The sequence below is a fragment of the Passer montanus genome, unplaced genomic scaffold (genome assembly GCF_014805655.1).
Source record: "Passer montanus isolate IOZ18808 unplaced genomic scaffold, ASM1480565v1 scaffold69, whole genome shotgun sequence".
In the NCBI taxonomy this organism is placed as follows: domain Eukaryota; kingdom Metazoa; phylum Chordata; class Aves; order Passeriformes; family Passeridae; genus Passer; species Passer montanus.
Window position 1 is genome coordinate 6,162,803 of NW_024372036.1, and position 9,069 is coordinate 6,171,871.

General features: G+C 47.4%; 1 long non-coding RNA gene across 1 annotated transcript; it reads right to left on the reverse strand.

The window, feature by feature from the left end:
* Positions 1-4,006: 4,006 nt before the first annotated feature.
* LOC120511793 lies at positions 4,007-4,940 on the reverse strand. Its single transcript, XR_005629839.1, has 3 exons — positions 4,800-4,940; positions 4,332-4,466; positions 4,007-4,195 (listed from the first exon to the last, which is right to left on the reverse strand). It is a non-coding gene; the product is annotated as an uncharacterized LOC120511793 (long non-coding RNA).
* Between the last annotated feature and the right edge of the window lie 4,129 nt (positions 4,941-9,069).

Genomic DNA, 9,069 nt, shown 5'->3' on the forward strand with positions numbered 1-9,069 from the left:
TGAATGCAGGCTGGTATGTTTTGGGGGGAGGGAGGAAGGGGAGGAGTACAAAGAAAAGGCACTTAGAGTCATGAAAAAGGCTGAGAATCAATAAACAGACTGAAGAGCAGTGAACAAAATGCACCAGGACTGAAAATGAAAAAACACAAAAACCCTCCAGCCTTGGGGAATTAGTGCTGCATATACATCTGCAATAGCCCAGGAGAAGAAAAATTAAGGGTTCTTAAACTGTTGATGGCTGTAGACAAAACCCCACACATTTTAAATTATCTACTTTAAAAAGGACCTGATATTTCCCATATCCTACTTTATGGCTCTTTAGGACTGGGATCAAACCCAGAAGAGTTGGGGTAGCAGTTTGCTGCCACTCGCAGGGGTTATGCCTGTCTGATGGGGTAGGAAGGAATGCTACAAGAAGAGGAGGCTTAGGAATTTTGTAACCATGAATTGTATACACTGAAGGTTCTCAGCACCATACCAAGTTTATAACAAACACCTGTAATGGAATATATATTTATTCTGCTTCTATTTCTTTCTTCAAGATGCATTGCCATAAACCTGCTAGGCTTCTTAAACCTTGGGATCCTGTTTGTTTAAGATGCTCTTTTCCTGCTGGAGATGTGCTTTTTCAGGCTGAGCACAGAGAGCTCAGGCAGTGAAGCTCTAAACACCTCTCCCATCGATTCCTGCTATCATGCTGAGGAGAAAAATAATATAATCTCACCAGACCCTGCTCATGTCAGGAAAATGCATAGGCAAGAAGGCAGAGCACATGGAAAAGCACCTTGTCTCAGCAGAAATGTCCCCCTCAGTTAGGGCAGGTTTCCTCCCCAGGGACACCAGTTGCACTGCTGGTCCGTGGGGTGAGGTGACATTTCTGGCACTGACAGCCCAGCTGTGGATCTGTGAGCAGGTCTGGCCCAGCCCAGCAGGAGTTTTCCCTGTGTCTGACTGCAGTGTTTGGAACCAGAGCCTTCACACTCTGGGGCAGTGATCTGGTACTGAGGGAGTGAAGAATCACAGAGCCACAGAATATTCTGAGTTGGAGATGGATAATGAGATGATTTGCTCTCACAATTAAGGGTGACTATTGTGTGAATATTAAGCAAAGCTTCAGTGATGTACAGTTATGTTATTGTAGTTTAGATGTCCTCTGTTCTCCCCATAGTTCCTTTTCTCCCCTCCATTGTGACCATCAGACAGCCTGGGCTGTCTAGGACAGGTAGAAGAAGGTGTGCACATGTGCCCCTTGCATGGGGCAGTGGGGAATGGAAAAGCTTGGTGCCTAGTGGGGAGGCATGGCAACACCAGGCCTCCAATCCAGTTACAAGAAAGCAGTTTCCACTGATAGATGGCAAAGAAGAGCTGACTGACAGACTTTGGGAGGGGCCAGGGCTGGCTGGGGCAACCCCAGGGGGATAACAGACTGAGCATCCATCTTGAAGATGAACTGCCCACACGTGGTGTCTACGAGGGCAGCTCCCAGCGCTGTGAATTTTTCCTTATGTAGTCCTTTTGTTGTATTTTTGTCAAGGTTTAATAAACCTCTTTAAATTTTTTAAGTGAGCAGTTGTTTCTCACAGAAGGGACCCACAAGAGTCCAACTCTTAAGCACCAGAGCAAACCCAATGGGAGGAAGTTTTCCCTCATCCAAACACACAGCAGGGATCTCACCAACCTTGCAGGTCTCTCAGTGCCTGCCCCAGAGGCATCCAGGCAGTCAGCCCTTGTGTACAATGAACCTTTCTGAGGTTTGGGACCTGCTTTCTCTCAGGCATGGGACCAGCAGCCCACGCAGCTTGCTCTGCCTTGACAGGCAGCCCGTGGCTGTTTTTTCTTTCTGGAAAGGATGCCTAATCAAGAGTCTTGTTTAAGCCTGGTTTTCAGGAAAAAGAAAAAGAAAACAAAACAAAAACCCCCCACATTATTTTACTCTGTGTTTACAAATGCCTGTATCTCCCTTAGCAAACTTTGGATCCACCAGCCCAGCTCACCCAGCTTTGACAAAGGAGTTGGTGTTTCCAGCTGCACTTGCTGGGCTAAGAGACCTTGGAGGTGGCACATGGACCTGGTGGAGTGTGTCACATTCCCCACAGGGACATTTCCCTCTTCTGGAAACCAGAGCCTGTGGCTGGAGGGACTGGGGCAGACACTTGACTCTGTTTTACCCTTCTGCAGGGTGAGGGTAAATCTGTGGAACCCAGGGATGCAGAGGCTTGGGGCCAGAGACACCTGGCTTCTGCAGGTTTTGTGGGAACAGCTGGGTATTCCTGCTCTCCCCAGGGAGAAGACTGAAGCATGAGGTCATGTTTTGCTGGCAGGGAGCCCCCATGCCAGAGAAAACATGGAGACAGTCCTCATAGTGCCCCAGCTTCAAGAGGAGCTGCAGCTGAAGCTTTCATTTCCTTAGATGTCAGAGCCAACCACCACCAAGACACAGATCTGTACCAAACCATCTGGTCATTAGCTCTTTTACTTGCTGCTTCCCATCTTCCCTACCCAGCCCCCAGCTGCTCTCTGAGCCCACTCCACTCCTGGGGTTTACAGCTTAAGAGGAAAGTATCTGATAAAATAATACATTTTATAGTTTGCAGTTATATTCTGCCCTGCACATCTTCACATCTGTCACAGGTTTTTCTCAAGGTCTGAGCTCTACAGGCAGGACTCTCATATTCCCTAGGATGTAAATCTGAAATCACAAAATGATCTCATGCTTTTTTTTCCCCCCCTCTGGTTTCAATCTCCTTCCCCTTTTCCAGCATACTTCCAATATACAGAGTATGTTTCCCTGTGTTCATTTTCAACTATTTTCTATTTCCATTTTTGCATATTCTTACTCTTTGCTCTCTCTTTTTGTCTGTCTTTTATCTACAAGTCCTCCTTTCCTCCTTCTGTCCTATTTCAAAATCTTCTGTGAGCCAAGCCTACTATCTGTAAAGAGTAATGCTGTCAGCTTTAATAGGAGCTGAATTAACTCTCATGGCTTTCATCTTCCCATCTTTTTTTTTCCTGCATCTTCTGTTCCCAGACAAAAATAAATCCTTGTTCCTGCTTCCATTTTCAACTTCTTTGGAATTTACTTGAACTTTTCTTTCCATTACTTTCCCCACACCCCTCTGCAGCCCCTCCTTGAGTCTTTCCAGCTCTTTTCCCTCCATCCCATGTCGAAGTAAACAATCTCCCTAATCTACCATCTCCCTGGCTACCGAGCATTTCGGTCCACACCCGCCACTGTTGGATGGGAGAACATAACACATATTTAAGATTAGGATCTCTCTCCTATTCTCTCCCCTTTCCTTCACCAACGATGCCAAAAAGGCTGCTGTGGGGTTTTGTTCAGTAGTTCTGCCTCTTCCTTCCCTGCTCCTCCCTGGAGAAACAGAAAGCCAGAGATGTGGGTTACACAGAATTACCATTAGCCTGTTAAATACAGGAGAGATTTACTGTCTTGCTTTCTCCCCCCGAACGAGGCATGAAGCCTGATGTAAAATCATCCAAATCCATGCAAGGACTGAAATGAAACCACAGACCCCGGGGACAAGAGACTGGCAGAGGATGTGTGGAAAACAAAGAACTGGATGGGAGAGAGGACTGTAGAAGATGGAAATAAAAGGGGATATTAGAGGAAGCCCACGTTACCTGACACATGGTCTTCTCCTTTATAATCAGGATCTCCCTTGAAATCTCTATTTCATTCAAACAAATTATCATTCCCTGGGAAAGTTATTTTAGGAAGCTGATCTAGACAGTAGGGTAAAGGAGGATCCACCCATCATGATCTCAGCTATTTCTTTCCCATTGTTCATAGGAAAGTAATTTTCTCACAGCCACTGCTTCTCTCAAACTTCTGTGCTGTTCTGAGAAACTAAAAGGAAATGGGCAACCTTGTGTATCATCCAAAACTGATCCCAGAAGTACAAGCAGGTCTGGAAGGGATTCAGTAACTCTGGCAATAACAAAAAGGAGTGGATCCTGCTCCTTTCTGTCCCCAAAACCAGGAGGAGAGGACAGTGAGAGATGTTTATTGGAGTACCTCCTCTTTCTGTGGGGCCAGGAGGGAAAGGAAACAGAACTCAGCACAAAGGGTTGAGAGATACGAGCATCTCCTGCCCTCTTCCAAGGTGTGAGAGAGAAGAGGAGATGGGGAGCGAGGATGAGAGCCGCTTCTAGATTTTCCGAGCCGTGAAACATCTGCCTGGGAAAAGCAGAAATATTTAGGGTAGGGTGCTGGGAGCAATATGGAGAGCAGAGGACTGAACCTAGCCCTGAGATTTCTTCAGAGATTTCTTCAGTTCCATAGTGGAAAAGGGTCAAAAGTGAAGTAAACTTACATCCATGTTTTAGAAAACATGCTTCCAGCCCTGGAAGTCTGTCTAGGCTGCTGCAGGTAGGCACTTCTCCAAAACACAGGGGCCAAATGCAAAAATGCAGACAGGAAAACCACTCCAAGCTGCCAAAGAGTTGTTCTGAGAAGGAAAAGGAAAGACAGAGGAAAAAGGAGCATAAGCAGAAGAAGAAGGGGGGAAAAAGCCCAAGATCATAAAAAATTTAATTCAAAATATCTTAATTCACAAAAATTCAAATCAGCTATGTTATGTTAAGTACATCAGTAAGTTAGAACTGCCTTGACTTGCCTTATGCAGACAACAAGTTCTTTAAGTGCATCATCAGTAAATTAGGTGCATTTGCCATAATATTCTTGCTACCAGAATTCGGTTTCTGCAGGTCTTAGTTCTCCTCCTTCCTATGGCAGGACCTGAGATGGAAATTATGAACAACTATGTTCATATGCTTCTCACCATTTCCCATTCCTTGATTACTCAAACTTTCTACTCCAGGCAGGGTCATTAGCAGCTCTTTCTGCCACAGTGAGGCTTTGCAGCAGGTACAGGACACCAGCTCACGTCCCAGTCTCAGTCCACAATGCTGAATTATTGTGGTGTGGTTTTCCACAGACTTCCATAACTGCAGGGAAATATCTGCAGGAAGAAAAATGCAATAATTCCACATCCATTCGGATGAATTACAACCTCAAAAGAATAAATGGAAACTTGCTTGCAAAAGTCTGTAGACTTGAGAAACAGTAGTTTGTGAAGAGAGGCAATGATGTTGATTGCCACTAGAAGGAGAAGGATTGCAGTATAAATAATGCAAGAGGGAAGGAAGAAGGGTCAGACAAAAATAATATATTTTGGTCATAATCAATAAAAATAATAATTTTTTATGATTTTTATGAGAATCTATCCTCCTTGAATAGGTGAAGGCATAGGAGCATAGCTCAGTAGCCTAAAAATTAGAATGTTAAAGAGAAGTAAAGCAGGCCATGTTTTTTACCACCTGGCAAGTAAAACATGACGCTCCTGAGTAAATAAGGCAGTGCATCTGCTGGCAAAGTGTGCAGGGTATAATACTGTCATCTCTATATGGAGGGAACTCAAATCTGCCAATTCAGAGAAACTGGGGCTTCCTAGAAATTAGTAATTTCATCTCATTAATAATGAAAAATTCTTCTCCCTTTCCTTAAGGAACATCTCCTCTCTTTGGGTCAATTTCTTCAGGAATCATCCCACATCAAACTTCCACCTGAAGAACTTGTGCTGAATGCTTCTGGTGGCTGACTGTGTCAGAGAGCACAGTTTAGGAGGCATCCTCAGAAAAGCCTTTACCTGATAAATTCCTCAAGTGGCAGAGATGATATTTTCCCTAGTGCCCCAAAACTGCCTTTCTCTGCTCCACTGCCTCAGTGACAGATCACACCTTTTGTTGTCTGTGCACCTCAGGGTGCTTTCCTTTCCCTCTGTAAAAGCACCTTGATTTTCTAGGAAACTGAAGGGTACTTACATGTCCTCATACATCCATGAAACTCACAAATAATGGAAGAAGTCTTTAAAATGCATTTGTGTTTCCTCTGCAGAGAAAACTGAGAGGACTGAGGTCAAAGACAACTCACCATCTCTCCAATATTAGTCAGTGTGATGCATCTATACTTAGCTTTGCTTCACATCCTTTGGTATCCTTGTTCCTAAACACTTGTGTTTGCTACCTTGAAGCTGGAGCAGAGGTGACCCACTCTCCTGCCTTTAAAGGCAATTTAGAAAAGGGAAGACATCACCGTGCAACAGAAAGGATGACTTGGCAGCAGATGCTCTGCCAGCATGAGTCATGCTGCTTTCCTAGGAAGGGGATTTTACCATGCACTGGATATGGACCAGATGACTTTTTTTTTTAAATGCAAAACAGTGTCCTGTAAACCATGCACTGACCCAGTGACATTCAGGATAATTGGGTGGAAGGAAGGTAGTGTATAGCTTAGCCAGCAGAGACTGAATGATCAAGCACCCAAGGTAGTCACATTGTGTTCCCCTCAATATGCTCTGACAGTCCACAGACAGCTGGCTGGTCATATGGTGCCAGTCTCTTTCCCCTGCTTCTAGCTGCTACATGATATTAAAAGGAGAAGGAAGGAAGGAGGGGAAATCCCTTCTTAAAATCATGTATACAAACAATAGCTGCACCAATGCAGATGGAAGGGATTCTGTCCAAAACACACAGTCAAAAGCAGCAAGTGCTTCAGAGTCTGACAGTCAGTCTCTCCTGAGCCTGACTTTCATGGAGAAAGCCCCTGCACCTGGAGATGTCCCCTGAGCACTGAGACAGGGAGGAGGAGGAGGGACTTGGTGTGGATCCCTAAAGCTCAGCCCTTGATGCAGATCCTTGGTGCCCCACTGCCACCAACGTCATCAACATCCTCACCCTGTCACTGTGTGATTCAGGCCATGGGGCAGGGCCCTCAGCCACGTTTCTGATGGAAAATCTTCTCCAGAATTGCCTGGGTAAATCATTACACACATGCAGACCAAAATGACACCGTGGGCACCAAGATATCTTCCTCATCCTGCGTGGTGACTCCAGGTCAGAAGGGGCATGGTGAACAACATCCTCCCCTTCCTTCTGCTTTCTGTATGGAGGAAGCTGGGCAGGAACTTGGAGGAACACTCTGGGTTAGCACTCTTGTTCACATGCAGTGGGCTCATTTCTGCTTCTCCTTCTCAAGAAGGCAGCATCTTTGGGCAAAATCAAGAGGCATTTCTTCCTATTCTTTCCTGGTGGTACAGGCTCCTGCCTGCAACCTCCTGTGTTTTCCAGGTGGCTGCTCAAAGAGCAGGGAGGGAACAGAAGCTGAGAGTCAGTGTGGGCATGGTAAGGCTCCAGTGCCATAGGGAGGAGAGGGAGGCTGGCTGGGAAGGTCATTGCCATGCAGAGCTGCCCACCCAACGGAGAGAATTAGGCAAAATCCTTGCTGCCTTCCTTTGCTCTTCATCCATGATGATTGCAACAACAGCAATGGAAAATTTCACTTTGCACAGTGATGTGGAGGCAAGAGAGGAAGTCTGGTTGTTCCTGTACTGCAGTCAGATCCTACCTCCTGCAGAAGGCAAGGTGAGCCAGAGGAGAGAACTGTGCCAAAATCTGCACTCCACTAAACCACAGCTCCTATGAGACATGGTGTTAGGCTTGGTAGTGGTCTCACAGCACGTCTGCTGAGAAGGACTCCTGAGGGGTAGCAGAGATCTTATTTTCAATCCTCCAAGCAGCTTCAAGTTCACCTCTGGAGGTTTCTTTAAGAGTGCTTAATCACTTCAGGAGCAACCTGCTCTCCTGACTCTCAGTCTTCTGGCCACAGCCTTACTTTGCATGCCATCCTTTAATTAGAGAGCAAGAGAGACTTTGTGCTCAGAGTGCTCCCAGGGAGGGCAAGTCCTGGGCTCCCATCCCTGCACCAAGGCCTGGCATGTGTCCCTGTCTGAGTACAAGATGCACCCTTCTCTGAGTACAAGATGCTCCTCTTTCCCTCACACACAATCCAAAAGTATTAAACCCTTTCACAACAAGCAAAACTGCTGCCATGGTGTACTCAGCGTTGTTGTCCCATGGAATCTCGTAGGTGTTCTCTGGGAAGCTGGGACACCAGTGGAGGCAGTGGCTGTGCTCTGAAGGAGCTGAGGGACTCCTCCTTAATTCCCTGAGGGACCATCTCTTCTTGGCCATGGCTCTTGAACTCCATGTGGGACCATCTCTTCTTGGCCATGGCTCTTGAACTCCATGTGGGACCATCTCTTCTGGGCCATTGCTGTTAAACTCAGTGTGGGACCATCTCTTCTCTGCCTTGGCCACCATGAGGGGACAGAGGCAGCCAAGAGCTGGAGGGATGAGGTGTGACCTCAGCCTCCTCAGTGCTTGTCCCCAGTTGTTCATGCTGCCCTGCAGAGTGTCCCAGCTGCCAGGAGGGCGTGGGGAGCTGGCTCTGCCTCCTAAGGGACCATGGGCTCTGGAGCAAGGAACCGGTGCCTGGCAGAGGTGGCACATCAGTGCTCGTCCTGCCCTGGCACAGGTGGCACATCAGTGCTCGTCCTGCCCTGGCACAAGTGGCACATCAGTGCTCGTCCTGCCCTGGCAGAGGTGGCACATCAGTGCTCACCCTGCCCTGGCACAGGTGGCACATCAGTGCTGGTCCTGCCCTGGCAGAGGTGGCACATCAGTGCTCATCCTGCCCCGGCAGAGGTGGTACATCAGTGCTTGTCCTGCTGTGGTAGAGGTGGCACATCAGTGCTCACCCTGCCCTGGTAGAGGTGGTACATCAGTGCTCGTCCTGCCCTGGCAGAGGTGGCACATCAGTGCTCGTCCTGCCCTGGCAGAGGTGGCACATCAGTGCTGGTCCTGCCCTGGCACAGGTGGCACATCAGTGCTCGTCCTGCCCTGGCAGAGGTGGCACATCAGTGCTCGTCCTGCCCGCGATCTCAGCCCCGAGCAGTCCCAGTTTCAGTGATACTGAAACTCATCAGCATGCCAGCCTCTTTGGAAGATGGGACTCAGATGACACTTTCACAACACGCTTAATCCAATCTACTTGGAAGTGGCTGCCAAGAGGGGAGGTCTGACTCTGCCTTCTGGCAGTGTGTTCCCACCCTCCCTCCAACAGCAGCCCGCAGCTAATGCAGCTACACCTTCTGCTGAATGAGGGAATTAGTACAGCTGAAAGCTTCTCTCCTCTGCTAATTTTGATCTGGA